Source organism: Stegodyphus dumicola, chromosome 11 (assembly GCF_044657685.1).
Source record: "Stegodyphus dumicola isolate Sdum_Otavi_A_Nest chromosome 11, ASM4465768v1".
NCBI lineage: Eukaryota > Metazoa > Arthropoda > Arachnida > Araneae > Eresidae > Stegodyphus > Stegodyphus dumicola.
This window is the reverse complement of record NC_140778.1, coordinates 111025018-111045380: the sequence shown is the minus strand read 5'-3', so window position 1 is coordinate 111045380 and position 20363 is coordinate 111025018. Positions and strand designations below refer to the sequence as shown.

The 20363-nt window shown below is 30.2% G+C and overlaps 1 long non-coding RNA gene across 1 annotated transcript; it reads left to right on the top strand.

Moving 5' to 3' along the window:
* The first annotated feature begins 921 nt into the window (after positions 1 to 921).
* LOC146994242 (uncharacterized) lies at positions 922 to 19994 on the top strand. The gene is made up of 3 exons (XR_015044094.1): positions 922 to 1211; positions 4217 to 4309; positions 19593 to 19994. It is a non-coding gene; the product is annotated as an uncharacterized LOC146994242 (long non-coding RNA).
* The last annotated feature ends 369 nt before the right edge of the window (positions 19995 to 20363 follow it).

Here is a 20363-nt window from a genome sequence, read left to right as displayed (position 1 = left end):
TCGAACCGAACTACCCAGTGTTCAGCGACTTTACCGCTCGGCCGCTGGTGGGCCGAAACTAAGATGTAAGGCAAGTTTATTATTATTATTATTGTGTGTATGTGTGTAAGAAAATGTATTTTAATTGTTCCATTTTTAATGTATGAAAGGAAGAATAGGATGCCAATATCGAAGATTATTTACTATAGCAAATAATCACGTCAGGATAAATGTTATATAGAAATCTTGGGAGTGTAAGGGATTATAAGAGTACTTTTAGATTATACTGAAAATATACGCACTTCTGCTAAAATCTGAAGTGAATCAGTATGAAGTGACTTTTCACTTTAAAAAGAATGTGATAAGTATACTATTTAAAAGTATAATGACGGATATTAAGAAATTTGTAGAATTTTATGGTATTTTAATATGAATTTGTTAAGTCAAATCTTTTTATATATATTTTTGCTTGAGATATGTAATTTGAACTGAAAATCACGATCATATATTTCTCATGGAAAGTGCATGAGCAATGAAAATAAATAGAATAATACTTTTTGATTATGTTTCTACCATGGTCTTAGCAGTTATGCCATCATGTGTTCTGTTCAACAAGATTTATTTAGTGCAAACAATACTACGAAAAATATTGAAAAATACCTTGCTTTACAATATTTATTTCGCTTAATTAACTTAAATATCGTTTTTCATTTTCTAATGCTTTCCTTTACGAAAAGAATTTAATGTTTACAATTATTTTCAGCATTCGTACGAATTCTGTGCATAAAATAAACATTTTTTTTAACAAAATACTTAATCGGAAAGTATATACCCGGTATTTCCGGTGTATCTACCACATATAAAATGATCATTTTGCTTTAGTTTACATTTTTTCCATTACCAAAATCATGTAGCAGACGCGTCGGCCGATGCGTCTTGTCTCCCGGGTGACGTCACTACCAGCAACCAATGGCACGCTTTTTCCGTTCCTGGCCTAACCTTAGTATATTAAAGAACCTTGCCTTTAGTATATTCAAGAACCTTGCGTAACAGTATTTGCTGACTACATGTGTGTTAGAATATGTCTAAGTCTGTCTCGCCATTTTTCAATTCATCTCTCCGTAAAACGCTGGAATACGTAATTTCCGTTCTGTAACCTCACTTTTTTTTCTGTGCCGTGCGCGTGGGATCGCTCATTTAAGCCCGGTAATCTTTTACGTTATGTACTTCAAGTAAGTTTTTACTATCGTTGCTATTTTTTCAGTATGCCTTCCATTTTAAGCGTAATTGTTAAGTTCAAAGGTTTGTTAGACGGTAAAGTTATTATATAATTATGTATTGTACAACAGTTATGTGCATGTCGTACAGCAAAAGATATATTGCGTATGATTTTCTGCCTAATCATATTTGTTTCTTATTTGTATAACTTTAGGCAAATAGCCATCACGTGCTTTGCCATAATCGGTTGATCTTTACATTATGGTAACTTGGCGATTTTTTGGCGAAAATTTGGCAACCAGCTCTCCTACAGCAACCCTCTATTTTTTTTCCCCGCCGCCATTTTGTCTTCACGAAGTAAAGACATGTTTCTTTTCTTTTTATCTACTGAACACTTCTTCCAACAATCTAGTAGCCGAATTACACTTATGCTAGAAATTTTATCAAACAAAACTGCTTAATCATGACAAATACAGTCAAAAGTCGTTAATCCGGACTCGTCGGGACTTCGGCGATTCCGGATTATAGATCATCAGTTTAAGTCTGGTAAAATGGCATGCAGAAATTATAAAATTAAAAATATGAAACCGTAATTTACGAAATAAAGAACAATTATGATCTAAAGGGTATCAAAATTTACAAAAAAAAAAAAGCTTAATATTTATTTGTTTACTTTATTAAACATTTCTTTCAATGTAAGTTGTTAAGTTGTTTAAGTTGCTTCGTTTTTTATGTTATAATACATTCTCTTTAATTCTATAAACAGACATAATTTCTTGTTCAGTTACAAAGTTCCGCTGTTCAAGCCCTATAATTGCTGTGTCGAGAATAGCGACTAATTTGTCAATCGAAATTTTTTCGTTTGCAATAACCTCTGTTACTTTCTTCACTATCGGAAGCGAATTATAATGACGAGACATTTGATTTAAATCATATCAAACACGAGATGAAATACTAAATTGAGTAAGCAATTATAAGCCAAATAAAATAAAAACATTTGCTCTTAAGATAAGGATAGTGCTGACAGATCAACTTCCAATTCAATGTACACCGACGCGGCGTTAAAGATAAACAAAGTTTAGATAAAGATACTTTCGCTTTGTATATCCTTTACATATTAGTAAATATATATCGGAAATTCTGTTTGACATAATCGAAAGTTCAAGCTTACTTTTATAAAATTGCTCTAACAGTCAGCAAAAAATAATAATCCGGATCCAATTCGAAGATTAAGGAACAACGCAATCTGCAACATTAACTGAAATAGATAATTAGATAATTTTAGCTTAGCTTATCCCGTCCGTTATACATTAAACGCGCATTCGTAAATGTATTTTGCGCATGCGCACACGCAAATTAGCAGTGGTAAAGGTTTTACGCGCATGCGTCAACGCGACGCATGCGCAGAAAGTTTGTAGCTTTGAGGTCCGGATTATAGATCATTCCGGATTATGGGTGTCCGAATTAACGACTTTTGACTGTATTCACTGCAAAATTGGGAAAAAGTGCACAATACCATACTCCTTACGCGTTTTTCAAAATAACACATACACATAAACCATGTACACGTCGACTTATTTTTACTTAAAAAAAATCCCAGAATTGCACAAAAATGGCATTGCGCACACTCTTCACTATATCCATGTACACTGCTTTTTTCTCATAAATTAGAAAAATTTCACGAAAATACATGACAATTTTCTCAATCTTTAAACCCGGTAAAAAGAACATATATGAAATTACCTGATTGCGAAAAAGTGTTTACCCTTTACAAATATGAACATTTCCACATATAAAATAAATAAAATATCCAAAAACTTTTACCTCTAAATCATCTATTGCATTATACACGTCACCAACGAATTCATACCGCAAGCATTACAAATACTTAGTATCAAATATTTAAATTATTTCCATGCACGTTTATTTCAACTTAAACGTATACCAAATTCCTACAAACATAAAATTCACAAAATAACTATAATTTCATTAAAATATAATTAAATTCAAAAACACTACTTAAAATATAAATGAGCACTACATTAAATTAATAAAAATTACCTTATAATCCTAATTACTTGAAACTAAATCATTGCTAATAACAATTTTCCCAATAATACCAAATTCCTTTCCACCTTACATTTAGAACAATGCATAAAAATAATATCCTCAAATAATTAAAAATACTAACTTACCTAATCTTCTTCAGAATCTTGATTACGTGGTGGATACACTTTTCTAATTCATTCAATAAAATTATTGAAAGATTTTTTCTGCGAATTTTTCTTCCATACTTCCTCCGCTAAATAAAAAGCAAACTTCTCTTTATCACAATACTTAAATACCCATTTCGAATTCACTTTAGTTAGGGCCATGGGATCCAAAAATTAAACAACACTGTTTCACACAACACAGAATAAAGCTAAATACAAAATTTCCACATTTTTTCCCGATTTCCCCCCTTTTCCAATTAAAGAACCGTAATTCGTCCATTAATATCACATGACATATCCCATGATCTCTCATTTCCCTCACGCAAAATAATGCCTAATCGGAACTGAGTACTGCTCACATTATTACCAAAGTCCCAGGTAGTAACCTTTATCGCCTCCAAAATGTCGCCAAACTACCAGTTACCATATTGTAAAGATCAACCCCACAATCAAACAAACCAAACCTTATTTCTTAGACACCATTATTTATTTCATTCTACCTTAGGTCCACTAGCGGCGGCCGAGTCGCTGGACACTCCTAGTTCGGTCCCATGCTCGAATCTTGCAAAAAAGCTGGCTGCATGGGCGCCTATATGGTTTGCCCATGTGTAACGTGTATATGAGCCAATAACCCTTAGAAAGTCATCCACGAAGGCATCCCTCCCCTTAAGCAGATAAACCGCGAGGCTTTGTCGCAATAAAAAAAAATCATCCTATCATAAACTTTAATGATAATTTTCATTCTTTTTTTTAAATTCAGTTTTATTATACGTTCATTAACGCATATTCATTTGTTCTTTATGTAGTCTACCCCAGTTTTCCATATCAACCATAGAGAGATGGACAGAAAAAGAAAAGCTGAGAATCGCTACACATATTACAGTTCTTCTTACAAGAAAGTAAGTGATTTTATGCCACTTATTTCATAGTTATTATTAAATTATTAAATTATTAAATTGAATTATTTAGGAGAGGAAAGTAGGAGTCTTTCATATCGTCTTGGGATTTAAGTGAATGTTGCATTTAAAAAGTAATGCAATTTTGAGCTTTCATCGCATTGATGTTTTGATTTCTGTCGATCCAATTTATGACAGCTTCAGACTGAAACAGATAACAGCTTAGACTTGTTGAGAGTGGTGCGAGTGTTTCTTAGTACAAGAGTATCTTTGCTGCTATGTGCACAAATTTAGGTTATGTACAAGTATCCAACTGAATGTATCAATCATTTTTAAATTTTGCTATTATCAGATATGAATAAAATTAGTAGACTTGTACCTTCATATAAAGACTGAATGCCTTATAAATTTGAACACATTTTAAAAAATCATATATAATCGGTAAATTTTTGCATTTCATTTCAATGTGATTTGCATCTTAAGAGTTTATATGAAGGCATGTGTTTTTTGAAGCATAACTTGTAATTTCTTTAAGTTTTTTGCTAATATGTAAGAGTTTATTATTAAAAATGATGTAAATATTGGTACTTTTCTGTTATTAAGACCAGATTCAGAAGTCTATATATATATATATGCACTTCAATATAGACATGTGTATGTATTTGCATAGATGTATATGTCGCACACAGATACAAAGCCTAAAGTAATATAGGGTGGTACATGCACATATACACGCATACAGTGAACACATCTATTCATACATAAATTTCTGGACCCGGTCCTGATAACAGAACAGCATATGAATATCTTATTTTTTCTTCAAATACCTATCTAAATCTCAAATTCAAATATAAAAGCCAAAAACAGATGTGTTTAATTAAAATTAATTATATGTGGCACACAGATACAAAGCCTAAAGTAATATAGGGTGGTACATGCACATATACACGCATACAGTGAACACATCTACATCTATTCATACATAAATTTCTGGACCCGGTCCTGATAACAGAACAGCATATGAATATCTTACCTTATTTTTTCTTCAAATACCTATCTAAATCTCAAATTCAAATATAAAAGCCAAAAACAGATGTGTTTAATTAAAAAAGAAATGTAGCTGAACTTGACATCTGTAGAATATCCGAGTGGTTAAGACCGCTGAATAGTGGGAATTCAACTCGGGATCAATCCCAGGCAGGCAGACCTACAGCTATCATTGCCCAGGATGGGAAATCCTCTTTATTGAAATGATCACCATACAAAATGTCAACAGAAATACACAATTAGTATGTACTTAATTGAAATTAAATAATTAAAATGATTTGGAAAACAAAAAATCTTAAGACTAGAGAAAACAAGAACTTGCATCTAGTAAACAAACATATATTTAAAAAATAGTATTATTCTGCCATTTTTGATTATTTTTAAGATTATTTTTAATTGTTCTTTCCATAAAAAGCTAAAACTACTTTTTGCGAGCTTTGATTTCTTAAAATATTTTTATAGCTTCATCAAAATCAATGTTTTCAGTGCAAAGAGGAAAAATTGTTAAGTCTTGCATGGCAAATCGTTAAATCTTACATCGAACATAGGCTTTAATCAACTTAAAGCTTCTCTTGAAAGAAGCAGCTGAAACAAACACTGTCAAAAATGTCTTTAATGTCCAATATGAGCCTTGAAAATCCACCTCCACAATAAATTTTAATGTTTTCAGTACAGACCACCTTTTTAGTTTTGTCCTTTTTACATATTCCTGTGTATAGGTACATGTTCTTAAAAATGTAATTGTTCTTAAGTGCCCCTCCCTGTTCCGCTCCCTTTCTCTGTATGCTTCTGCGCAGAGGCATCTCTTCCCTTAGATAACTCTTGTGAGATTCGTACAGAGTCATAGCTAGGGTTTTCAGCGTCCAGGGACAACTGAAGATTTCGTGCCCCCTACTGCTTGCTAAGGATGGAAAACATTTAATTCTAAAATGTCGTAACATCAGTTTGGCGCCCCTTGGATTCTGCGGCCGGGGACAGATCCACCTTTTTGCCCCCCTCTAGCTACGCCCCTGGATTTGTAGTATTCAGATAACTAATCTAAACTCTCCTTTGCCGAGAACTAAAAAAATTAGTGCAAAGTTTGAATTTCCTTACAGATACAAATTTTCAGTTTAGTAATTTTGCATAAAAGTTTTAATTATTATTAAGTATGTTAAATATTATAATAAAAAGGATTATGCTAATAAACAGTAAAGTCTATAAAGAATATATAGTAAATTAGTACATAGTAATAAACTTTTGTAGACCACTTCTAAAGACAGCAAATATTTCTTGAAGGATAAACTAATACTGATATTGAATGTCGGTTTCCTAATTTTAGCACACTTTTACATAAGTGCTAACTACACCTCTTGTTGATTTTAGAGAGTTAAAATTAAAACATAAAATTTAATAGAAAAATAGTTAGAGCTAAAATTAAAACATGTAATGCAACACAATAATACATTTAAAACTCTTATTACAGAGTTTTCACTGTATTATTGTGTTGCATTACAATTTTGATATAATTGCTATCATGAATGTGTACAAATTCATCTGAAAATGGTTTAAGCCCTATTAGATTTAAAATGGTTTAAAATCAGTGAAATGCTTCATTATAATTAATTGAGATTTCTTCATCCTAAGATGGAAATTTAAAAACTGTTTTCATCAGTGATTGATTGAACCATCTCCTTTCCATTAAATTATCCCGTAATATTTTAGGAATAATTCCGTGTATTCCAAGTTTTAATTATAAGTTTATTTACAAATAAAAGTTACCTTTGAAACAAATACCTGTGAATTTGAGATTGTATTTAACATCTGAGTACCTTAAAAATCAATTCTTTGAAATCTTGTCCCTTAAAAATAAAAAATAAAACAAAATTGTGGTAAGGGGTTAAAAAAAAAAAACTTCAAATATTTTATCAGCCACCATTATCTTAGAATAGAAAATAATAAAAAAATAGCAAAAAAAAAAAAAAAAAAATGAAACATTGTGTCAAAGCACCCTTTGACAGTTATGGAAATGAGCAGTTTCCGTTTACTTAATTCGCGCAGCATTAGGAGTAAACAGTAGTCGAAAGTGGCAGCTGTTTTCCCCCGCCGTTCTTCCGAAAATGTCACCTTTCTCTGGCGATGCCGTAGATAGCTCGCCTCGCGTGTTTTAAAAATTTCTTAAAGTATTTGTAGTACATAAATAACAGTTTTTACGTACTTTAAAATAATTATTAAACAGTAAATTATGAATGATTATAACCAATTATATAAATAATAATAGTTAATTATAAATATAAGACAAATATTAAATTGAAAGGACTAAATAAATACAACTAATGTAAAACTTTATGAAGCACAGTATAAATACAGTAATTACCTAAAAATCTTTTTATGTGTGATATACTTTAAACATGGAATTGCACATAATGGGGCATTACAGTCTTTGCAATATGTACGTGTTTCACGGCGAATTCTTTTTCCATTAGCATCATTTTTGCTGCAACATACCACACATCGTCTAGTAGGTTCTTTCTTTTTTTCTGTAGGTGGAATATAATCAGGAAAGTGGCGTGCTCACAATCTTAAAGTATTCGAAACTGTTTCAGCACGTTTTAATTTCAAATGTCTATGAGTGTGATATTTCTCAACAATTCTTTCAGCTAGTTCAATTCTGAATTCCAAATTTGATTTTTTATTCCCCTTTTTTTTCCACAACTGAAAAGCATTAAATTGTTATGTCCAATAAATAACGAAATATTTTCTTGTGATATTTCCTTTGTTGAGATCGGGTTACATCATAGTATTCTTTGCTCTTAAATTTACTTAAATTTTCAGCAGCAAAAATGTTGGTTTCCGTAACAATATGATTTATAATCTCATCAGTAAAAAACAGTTCAAAATACTCTAGTGGATCAGAAATATTTGTCACGCAAGCTTTCATGCCTACATCACCAGTAAAACTAAATCGGCTAGGAGCGTGAGAACTTGAATCAATTATACACCACTGTCGAACACTCGAAAAATCTTCCTCATCGCTTGAATCGTCTTCTGAGCTTGAAATACTGTGAACAAAGTCTTCATCAGATTCAAAACTTGATAGGCTTTCTGTATCACAATCATAATCATCATCATAACTATCTAACTTTCGCTTTTGAGCCATTTTACTGTACAAACACCCTAAAAACCGCGCCAAAATACGTATAAAATGAACAAGATCAAAAAAAAAAATCCACCTTCATTATGCAAAGAAATTCATGGAACTCGTACTGCCATCTGTAGACAGTAAAACTAACTAAATTCGTTTAATAATTCGTTTGAAACACAATCAGTGCAGAATAATAATGGCAAACGAAGTCAACTCTTCAGCGCGCATTGGGGAAAAATTTCACTACGCGAGTAGTGCTCGTTACTAACCATTTCGGTCAAAATCTTGCTCCCGAGTGGAACTCGTTTCCGCGCATTATGAAGCACGATTCCATTGCGAGCTGAACTCGTTCATAACCATCAAAGGGTTAAAGCCATTACAGTTTATGAAGATGCGAGCATCTACTCATGGCAGTACAAGGCTTTTCATAAAAGTTTGAACACTTTTATGCAAATTCATTGGTTTTCATAAAAGTGCTATGAATTTTTCTTCCCTGCTGAATTAGAAAATCAAAATAGAAAAATAAGTCTTGCATAATTCTGGTTCGGTAAAAGGTTAGTTTTTTCAAATTATAAATTTATCTTCATAAAGGTGTGGGCAAATTTTCTGGCAGAGATTGCTGTCTTTCTGAACAGTGCAACAAGGTTTAAGCACTTTTATGATGAAGTATCATTAAGTAGAGCTGTTCTGTTTATTGTGCAATCTTAGGTATTATTCATACTGGATTTTTTGTAAAATTGTGCTTCAAAGCCTTTTCTCAGTACTGTCAAAAGTCGTTAATCCAGACTCGTTGGGACTTTGGCGATTCCGGATTATAGATCATCAGTTTATAGTGGATAGTTTATAAGGATCAGTTTATAAGGATAGTGGTAAGATGGCATGCAGAAATTATAAAATTAAAAAATATGAAACCATAATTTATGAAATAAAGAACAGTTATGATATAAAGGGTATGAAAATTTACAAAAAAAAGCTTAATATTTATTTGTTTACTTTATTAAACATTTCTTTCAACGTAAGTTGTTTAATATTGTTTTTTATACAGCATGCATAGTAACACTGGAAAACTAAAATTTAGAGTAGATGACCTGTTTAATAGAATTTTTGCATTATGTTTATTCACTTTTAATATACATGTGCTGAAGTATAATAACCATGTTGCATGAGACCTTGTCATTATTTTAAGATGGCTAATTATTGTCATGAATTAAATGTGTATGTATTGAATGTGTTAATCTAATTTTAAAATCCTGAATATTGGAATAAAAGTTTGTAAGGCAATAGAAAGCACTTTAATTTTAGAAAAATTATAAATAAAATTTCAAACAATCAATTACAACAATCAAGACAATGTAGCCTGTTTTTTGCAGTTGTATAATAATTGCATTCAAATTAATTATTCTAAATTAAACAAAGTTATTGCTATTAAATACTGTAAAAGGATTAAAAACAGGATCTTATTGAAACCATGTTGCTTAGATTCTGATGTCATTAACAGTTAGGATATTAAGTAATAAGTTTGTACTTCAAATCTGATGTTAAATTATATGTCTTGTACCTAAGGTACTTAAATCAACTTGTTCTATTAAACATTTTATCATGAATTATGCCATTTCATATACTATGTAATTTTTATTTAATGAACATACAGTTTAAATATTAAGTACTTTTAATTTTTACCTAAAATGTTAAAATATACAGAAATAAAATCACACAGTTTAAATTAAAAACAAGTTCCAAAGTTGAAATGAATCGTACTAGAATACAGAACAACACATTTTCACCGGTAATTTTTAAACTAAAAGTGCAGTAATATTTATTTCCATTACTGTGGAATTCCAAAATGTAGTTTCGATAGCATGATAAAAGTAAAACAAATAAAGAAAATATGTAAACAAATGCACATGTAGTTTCTTTCATGTTAATGCTTGTTGCATATTGCAAATAGCCACAAACTCAATATTAAAATGCAACCTGACTATTTACTGAAAGCATGTAATAATATTATGGATAAATATAAGAGACAACAATCAAGAGCATACATTAATCACTGTAATCTCCCCCAACTTGCACGACATTCAACTTACATAAATTAGCAGTTTTGTGAAGACACAAAAGCCATATATTCAAACTGAGACCAGTTGTTGATAAATAAGGATCCCCGAAAATAAACAATTTTTCTTTCTTCTTGCATTCAAAGAATATCTGAGAGCTTACTTTAATTACTTGCTTTTTAGCATTTGTATTTGTTGTTAATTTACTCTTGAAATGGATTTGAAATGAAATACAAAATACTTCTAAAAAACTGCAATTGACTTGGAAGAAAAGTTGAAAATTATTTGCCTATATGAAAGTGATCTGTGCCAATACTGAATATGATAGTGAAGCATAAGATACTAAAAGTGTGAAAGGTGCATTAATGATGAAGAGCACAATCATACCAAGAAAGAATTGGGCCAAATTTCAGTGGTTGAGTAATTGTTATCTATCTGGATTGAGGTTGTAATAGAGAAGCAGGTGTCATTTTATTTTTTTTTTTTTTTTATTATCCAAGAGAATGGTATGTATAATCCATGTAGAAAGATTTACATGAGATGGCTGGCTAGTGGTTCCAGAATATTAGCTACTGTATCCATTCTGAAATATCATAACTACAAGGCCATCCCGAAGAAAAATGTGTATGATCCCACTGTCTATTACATACATATTTGTGACGTGCCAGATGACACCATTATAATACTCAAATGATTCTGACTAGACTTAAATATGGAGATGGGTAAAACTTGCCGAAGAATGGCATTTTTTCTCACCAACGCCCACCTCCACGGCTGACTATCTCACTGCAGAGCTAAATTTGCTAGCATTAGAAGCCAGTGCAGCCTTTGTTTTCTAAAACATGAATTCTGTAAGAAACTAAATAAAGTCTTCATTTTAAAGAGTTTAAATCGATCGAAGCATTTCCCGATAGTCAGCATAATAATATTCGTGATTTAATCTATCAATCTCGAGAAACATATGGAGTCTAACTTTTTTTGTATTTTATTTTTATAATAAGTTTGAGATCATAAATAATGAGTAATTTCAAAAATAATTTTAATACTACTTAATCTAGCAGGGAAATTTTATTACCATTACTCAATTTGGAAATAACATATCAAGATTTCTGAAAACTTCATAAAATTAACGGAAGTGCTACCTTCATTATGAATTCTTTAATGTCACTTCTCTGGATTGGAATGCAAATCACAAGATTGACTTAAACTTGTGTTGACAGTTTGGCATCATTCTTCTTACTTGAGTGAATGACAAAACACCTTTGCATTTATTAATTGTTAATTGAACGCGAGTTGGTTTGTTCCTCTTCAGAAGTCGACCAATGACGATAATTACTTAGTTTATTTAATTTTCATTAAAAAAAAAACTACGTTTCTATATTTCATGATTAAAATTCAATTTTTTTAAAAATGCTATTGGGAGATAATATTATATATAAATATTTTTAAAATTTAAATAGCTTCGCTTGAAGCTTTCTGCTCAATATTTGCTTGTGATAAATATCTGCTTTCTGCACCTCCTGTGAAAGCTTAGCAGATCAGCTGTGTTGCTTATTAATAATTTTGGAGGCTTATAAAGAATTTTGCATTATTGTACAATTCTTATTTCAATTATTGTAATATATTGTTCTAGCTAATTTTCAAAGGAATATTTGAGACAATTGTGTTTGTTTAAAAAAAAGTGGTGTTATGTTTGAGTTTTGCTAATTAAGTTGATTTGAATTTGCATCGTAACTATATCCTCATTTTGTCACGATGCTCGCTCATTCTAAAAATTAGGCAGACTTGAGTGGGGCAAGCTGTTTGGTGTAAGGTTAGAGAAACATTTTGTAACTGTATGAGTGTTTGAATTAACATGGACTGCCTGCCATCTGGTTTATCACTTGTTTCTACCTTGCATACAACTAAAGCCTAAAGGTAAACTTAATTGGTGGTAGGTTCAGATACTGAATTGTTATTATTAGATACCTGTCAGTTGCCTCTATTAAAACTTGGTTAGATAGTGTACTTACAAAAAGTTTTAAAGCTAAGTTTGTGTTCACAGCCATATTCGGGCAACTGGTAACCTTGCGTTTTATATTTTTAAAATTAAGCCTCACAGGTAGTAAGGTAGAATAAATTTAGAGTAATATCTGTGTCTATGTGTACTTGCTTACGTAGCAAGTTTCAAAGTGAAAACTTCCCTCATTGGTAAACTGTATACAGATGGTTAAGATTAGATCAAATCCAAGATACATGTTACAAATTGACTGTTTAAATCTGAATTTTAATTTGCAGATTTAGAAATAATTTGTGTTTACCTGAAATTTATTATAAATTTGCAAGTGAAATAAATTTATATTTTCAAATTTAATACTTTTCCTGTAATCGTAATTTATGGTTACGGTAAATAATTACACCGGTACTTTTCCGTTTTGCCGGCGCAAGCGATAAAGTTGCCAATAATGGTAGAACTGATGCCAAACGGCATATCTTCGCTGGTAACCTTTAACGCCTCATTTTCAAAACAAGTCGCCGCCATTTTTTACTAGATTGAGTGTTTCTTTCAATACTGGCAAACAATTACATAGAATAGTTACAAAGAAAATTAAACTTTATGCCCTAAGACCATTAGCGGTAATTAAGTCAATTAGGATGTAATCACACCGCTCACCCGAAGGCGAAAATATAGAAAAGGCAAAATTAAGGGTTAAATTCATCAATTCTAATGAGAATGCACTAGGGAAGTAAAGCACTGAGTAAGCTATTCGTGCGAATTGAAATAATTCTTGCATTTAAACTTGTATTCCAAATTAAGATTTAACTTGAAATTAATGTAGATAATTACTGAGAGAATTATATTTTTGTAAAGTAGCTTACGTGAGATAAGATCACTTGGGGTCACGTGATACGAACCGGTGAATCAGGATGTTGAACTATGATAGCATAGTAAATTCCTAAATTAATGTTTTTTTACGAATTTATTGCCTTTATTTATTGGCTTTTTACAAAATTTTAAACCATATTAAAATGTTTATACCTTTAAAATAATAAATTCTTAGAAGTAACATTTGTTAAAATTTTTTATGTGCATATTGTATGTTGTCGCCAACAAAGTCTGCTTGGCGAGTTTTGCGCAGGCGAAACGGAAAAGTACCGTAACACCTTAATTTAAAGATGTAATAACTGAATGATATCAAATGATTAACTGATAATCGAAACATTTTTAATAAGTTTGTGAAATTAATAAAAATGAAACATTTTTATTAATTTATCAAGCAATTTAATATACATATTGTAATTTTAAGGAAATAGATATTCAGGGTTTGTACGGTCCTTAAAAGTCCTTAAATTTTTCAAAAACTAATTTTGGTCCTTAAAAGTCCTTATTTTTGGTCAAAATGAATAAACGGTCCTTAATTTTGCTCATTTGACATTTCTTATCATTTTTAATGATTGCCATTATAAGTGTGAAATGCAATATCTCATGAATATGGAATTAAAATTACACGGCTCTTAAGCAATCTGTTGGCGGATTTGCATTGCAAACGATAAAAAAACAATTAGCTACCCTAGGACGAAAGTATCGGGTGTCTGATTGGCTATTCACCCAATCTTTCGAAACAGGTGTTATCCATAAATTTATGCAGATTGTGATGAAAGCGTGAAGCCGGAAGTTCTTTAAGAGGCGAAAGTAATGATGAAGGTGCTCGAGGAAAAAAAAGGGGGTGTTCTGAAAATATTTGCCGAAATTAGAACAATTCCAACCTGGAAGGCCACAACCCCTTCGACGCCAATAGGAATGAGATGCCTGGAAAGTGCATTTTCAATAAACTGTGGCTTCATCAAGCTGACTACAAAGACTAGATATTGATGGATGACAATCCTTATAAAGCTAAATGTGGTCTTTGTCTGAAAAAAATTGAAATTTCTAGAATGGGAGAGTCAGCGCTGAAAATTCACATGAAAATGAAGTTTTGTTTTATCATTTCAATTTGTTTTTACACGGTTATGCTTACCTTAATTTCTGTGTTTGTTTGAATTAAGCCATAAATTAACTTTTGATCACCTTCTACAGAGTTATTCTCTTTTGCACATATATGTATGGGATATCGGAATTATGAGTTTATTTCTGCAGAGGGTCTGTTATCAATTTTGCGGGAAATCTATTGGCTCCATTTCGATTTTAGGTCACCAAGGGCAAATTCGGTAACGCTAACTGAAAAAAAGTGAAGTTCAGAAATACGTTTTGAAGCTTCAATAGACACTTAAGTACTCTTAAAGAAAGTTTAATCCTATGCACAAGGTATCCGTTGCATGAGGGATTTGGCTACTTTTGCCAACTTTATGATGATCAGTAAACGGGACATATACGATGAGTAGTTAAACAAGTCATTTTGGTGTTGGTGATAATTTTCAAAATTGCACCAAAGCTGCACCGTATACTAGAATTTTTATTAAGTATTTTTATAAAAGGAATACTGCTTTCAGAAGAATATTATTGAATTTTAATATCGCATCAGTTATCCAAATAGTTGGTCGATATAAAATTTCATTGTGATAATGATTGAAATTATCTTTTGTTATTAAGCTAATTTCACCTATTTATAACTAGAAATTAAAATGAAAGCTATATCCTGAATAAAAAGTCAGTGTTGAAATAAGGAAAAAATAAAAGAAACTGAAGATTAATAAATTAAAAGAAAATGACCGATAAGCGGAATGGTTGCTAGACGGAGAAAACGTGTTCATGGTATTGCCAATATAGCATTCTTATGGCAATTTTAGCGATGTAACGGAATCTCTGCAGGAATGCTTGCCTAGAATATTTCGCGATGTCTCAATTTTTTATCGATATAGTACATTTTTTAAGTGTTAAAATATAATGAGTAAGAAAATTCATGCATTTTTGTTTAACAATAAAACCAATTATTGCAGAATTTTTATCTTTGCTCCATCATATGATAGATAAAGAAATGATGTTTTAATTAAAATTTTCTGCTGTGAAATTCTGCTTTTACCTATGGTTGCAAAATTTCCCAGCAGTTGAAAGAGCCATTGAAATATGAGATGACTTGCTACTATACGTTAAAAACGTTGAAATGGGGCAGTTTTAAAAAATTTATTGAAATCCTTCTCAAATATTTTGGAGGCAACTAAGGATAAAACATTTCTTATAAAATTAATTTTTTTTCTCTCTCTGTCGAAAATATTATTGCCTTTCCTTGAATATTATCAAAGAGATAAACCACTTATTCCCTTTTTTGCTGAAGATATCTTAAAACTTGTAAATGATTGCTTTTAGCACTTTAAAATTTTGAAACTAGAATATTCAAAAATAATTAAAGCAGAAAATCTTTATAAATTTAATTTTAATGATCCAAATTGTTATAATGATAAAAGTAAAGTTTATTTGGGATTCATTGGTGAGTAGTTAATGAATGATAAATGCCGCAAGAAGGGCATTTCACAAGCTGCAAGTTTTGCATTGAAACAAGGTCAACAATGTGTCTTAACAATGGTACAACACTTAATGGCTAAATGTCCAATAAATTATTCTCTTATTCGAAATGCATCTTGTGTATACCCACAGTTGATGGCTAAAAGTCCAGAAAAAGCCCAGAACAAAATGAAAATAGTTCTAACCGTATTAACGCGGAATAAACGTGTTTTACAAGATAATTGTGGTGAAATTCTGCTGCAGTTTGGAGAGATTCTAGACAAAGTAGTTCAGAGAAATTTACATGAATTTTCTACTTTTGATTCTCAAAATCTTTCTCTTGACACATTTCTGACTTCTTATTTTCATGATTTCCACTATTCTAAAGTATGAAAAATAGTGAAAATGATTCTTATCTTGTCACATGGACAGGCCTTTGTGGAAAGGGGCTTCTCTGTAAATAAAGCAGTTGAAATTGAAAATTTAAGTGACTCGTCATACATTTCTCAACGCACAGTATTTGTTTACATAAAATTTTCTGGAGGTATTCTTAATATCGAAATTAATAAAGAAATGAGATCAGCAGCAGCTTCGATAGGTGCTTTTAGCAGATGAAGCCGAGACGAGCAGGAACATTGATTTGTTTATCAAAACATATGAACTTAGAAGAATAGTTAAAGAAAAGGAAATAGACATAAATAAATTATATGTTAAAATATCTGAAAAATTTTCAGATTTTAAAAGAGCATAAATGTTTTGTATCTTTTATTGCATAGTTTATTATTCTAGCATCTTTCAAAAAACCAAAGAAATGTATGTTTACAAATCTGTTATTTTAATCTGCAAAATATTCTTACATTGCAATTATAATAGTAGTTGACTGTGTTTAAATAAATATCAAATAAGTTAAATAATAATCATGTAAATCTCTAAAATATCCGTGGCTGTTATTACTGTGAAATACACTGTTATTACTGTGAAATACAAATTTTTCAAAAAATTATGTTCTTAATTTAATGTTATCTTCATAACTTGTAGGGAGTTAGTTTAATTTTCAAAATTGTTTTATGTTAAGTATTAAATTGAATTTAATAATAGTGCATAATACACACTTCTATTAGTTTCTTAAATGGATAATTGCTTTATTCTATTTTTTTTTTTCCCTGATAGGTCCTTAATATTTTTCTTTGATGGTCCTTAAAAGTCCTTAATTTTCATGTAAGGAAATGTGTACGAACCCTGATATTGTAATTTTAAAGAAAATAAATTGTTATTTCGCAGAAATATTTATACATTAAATTTTTAGAAGTTGAGAACATCAATCCTGAAGCAGAAAAGCTCCTCGTTTACAGGAAATTTTAAAAAGGGACGATATATTTTCCACACCTGGTAAAGAATTTATGATTATTTGAATTTATTTTTAGCTTTAATTTTTATTGGAAATATTCTTACACAAAATTTGAACACTTTTTCCTAGTAGCATTCTTTTCCTTATTTTTTCATGTTTCTTAATTTACAGATCCAGTTAAATTTAACTTTAGCATACATGCTGTATATTTATTCTTTTGTTTATTGAATATCGATTGTGATTTATGTGGCAGATCTGTATTTTATTGGTAATATGCAGTTTTTTAAACCACAATTCCTATAATTTATCAGAAAGTTTATTTATGTTCTTATTTTTTAAAATGGAAATCGTTAAAAAGTGGATACTTAAAGTTCATGTCCCTAGGAAATTAAGTAAGTTCTTGATTTTTTATTTTGTTGATTGATATGCAATTTCTGATTACCACCTATTAATAAAATACAGTGTCATATGCTTTCACAATAAATTTTTCGTGATAAAGTCCTTTTCCAGTCATGTTTGCAATACTAAACAAGTAAATTAAAAATTTTCATTAGAGAAATCATTTATGTTCTTTTTGATTGCTTAGTGAATGAACCCATGTAGTTTGTTCCGAAAATGTTAAAATTTTAGTACACTTCAATTAAACTTTTGACTTTTAGAGTCTTTATTTTAAAGAAAAGATTTGAAATATTGAGTGACAAGAAATTAAAAATTAAGGAGATAGAAGCAAGATTGGATCTACATAAAATAATTGTTTTTGCACATTCTTCAGGAACATTTTCAGATGAAAAAGTCGTGGATACCTTTATTCAGCAGTTCAAAAACAGAATTGTAAGTTTAAGGATTTTAATCAGCTCTTGTGACGTTCAGAATTAGCTCCAGTTATCTCTTTTTAAACTGAAATCTTAATTTCATAGGAAGAGATCATGCTGATGATGACATCAAACATATAACTATGGAATATAACTTTCAGACTGAATTCCAGACGCAGAGTTGCTCATTTAACGACATGAACAGTGTTTCAATGAACAAGAAAATAATAATTTTTATAGAAGTATTTTAGACAGGAAATGTTTAGATTTAGCTATGTATGTGAAAAAGTGGTGTATGTTAGAATCATGTAGTGAATAAATGTTGCGAATGAATACAAGAAATAATTCTTGTTAATTTTAAGATTAAGCAGAGATATACAATTACTATTTATAGTATTATGGCAGTACAGTTCATATTATGAATTATATATACTAGTTCTCATTCTATGATTCATATTGAAATCATCATTCTACTAGAGATAAAAAAAACTAGAAATTAATTTTGAAATAAAAAATAAAATATCATTTTAGGATGTTTTTACATCACTGCAGATTTTGCATTCTGTGAACATGTACCAAGTGTTAATGCAATACAAACACTTTAGATCAATTAATAGTGATTGATTTCATTTTGAGAAATATTGTTTTTTTCTCATCAACAATGAAAAGTGGTAATTCAATGTATAGATATTAAAATTTTTTCTCTGATGCACTTACTTTCTATTACTTCTTGGCTTATCAACTTTGTTATTATTTTAGAAAATTTGCTGTGGTATCAAAATTGTTTTCTTTGCACACAGTTGCATTGTAAAACGTTGCTACATTTATTCAGTGATAAAGTGGCTTTTAAGAAAATGTGATGTCATTATAAATCTACCTCATTCCTGTAAACTTTTATGCATGTCCATTATTTACATATACCTGTGTATTCACCTCATTATTTTCTATTATGCATGAATGAGATTTTTAATGCTAATATTGCTATTTATAAAAGTGTTATGAATTTAAATTTATGAAAATTGTCATAAAGAAAACATTATTCATAACATTTTTCAAAATAATTAGCATGCATTTTTTATTTATGTGTTATATCACCATTTTAATTAAAGTGATTTTAGATAATATATCATGGAACACTTGTGCATTTAAGAAAATAAAAACATTTGTATTAACTCCTGTCACAGTTTTGAAGTTTTTACTTTCCTTTATTGCAGAATTTCCATGGAAGTCTAAAGCTGAAAACTTCTTTCAGTCTATTTATAATAAAATATATATTAAATAAACTGAAATATATAAAATAGAACTTAATATTCTACTAGAAATCATGTCTCTTTCAACATTATTAATAAATATATTTTCTTTGTAAAGACATGCATGGCTAAAACTGAAATTATGAAAAATATTTTATTGCATTTAAATATGTTATTAAAGACTTGTATATTATGTATTCACATCCTTATAATCTTTCATTTCTATTTTCAGGGCGACAAACTCCGTATAAATACATACGTCTTTCGTAGCTGCTTGAGAGTGTTCTCATCTTTTCTGATAAGATTTTTTATGTTCAAGATGATTCTGTTATGAAATATAAGGGAAATAGGTCTACTGGAGAACCCGTCCAAAAAGGGATAATGTGCCTAGCATCATACCTCAAAGGTGGTGTGGAAAATGATGCATTTTTTAGATTAATTTTTGCATTTGTATAGTTCATATAAGAAAGCAGATTTTTCCCCTTTTATTTATATTGGAGGAGATTAAAATGAAGATTGTGATGCACCAAATCAAGTGTGCTACAAATAATAGCTGAACTTTTAGCTCTGTGCTTTATATTAGTTGTACTGTGTTGGTATACCTTTTGCTAAATAAAAATTTTTTACTTGCATTCTTACATTTTTCTTAATTGACTCATGTTTGTTGATTATTGTAAAGCATGCAAAAGCTGCCGATCTTAAAAGAGGCACTTGTTGGAAAATTCTCTCATCAAAGCAAGGTTACATTTGTATTACATTAAGGAAAACCACAAAATTCTTTTGCATTAGGAACTAAATCAGAGGCAAATTACGTACTTTCAGCAGTTTCGTTCTCTGCTAATTTCTTTGTTGCTCAGTATTCCACTAAATGGAACGCCCAAATTGAAATGCTTCTGAAACCGTTAAATTCAACCGTAAATGGATAAAAATGCCTTTATAATATACTTTAAACTTTTATTTTTAAATAGTAGATGGCAGCAGATCACAAGGAGACCCAAAATTT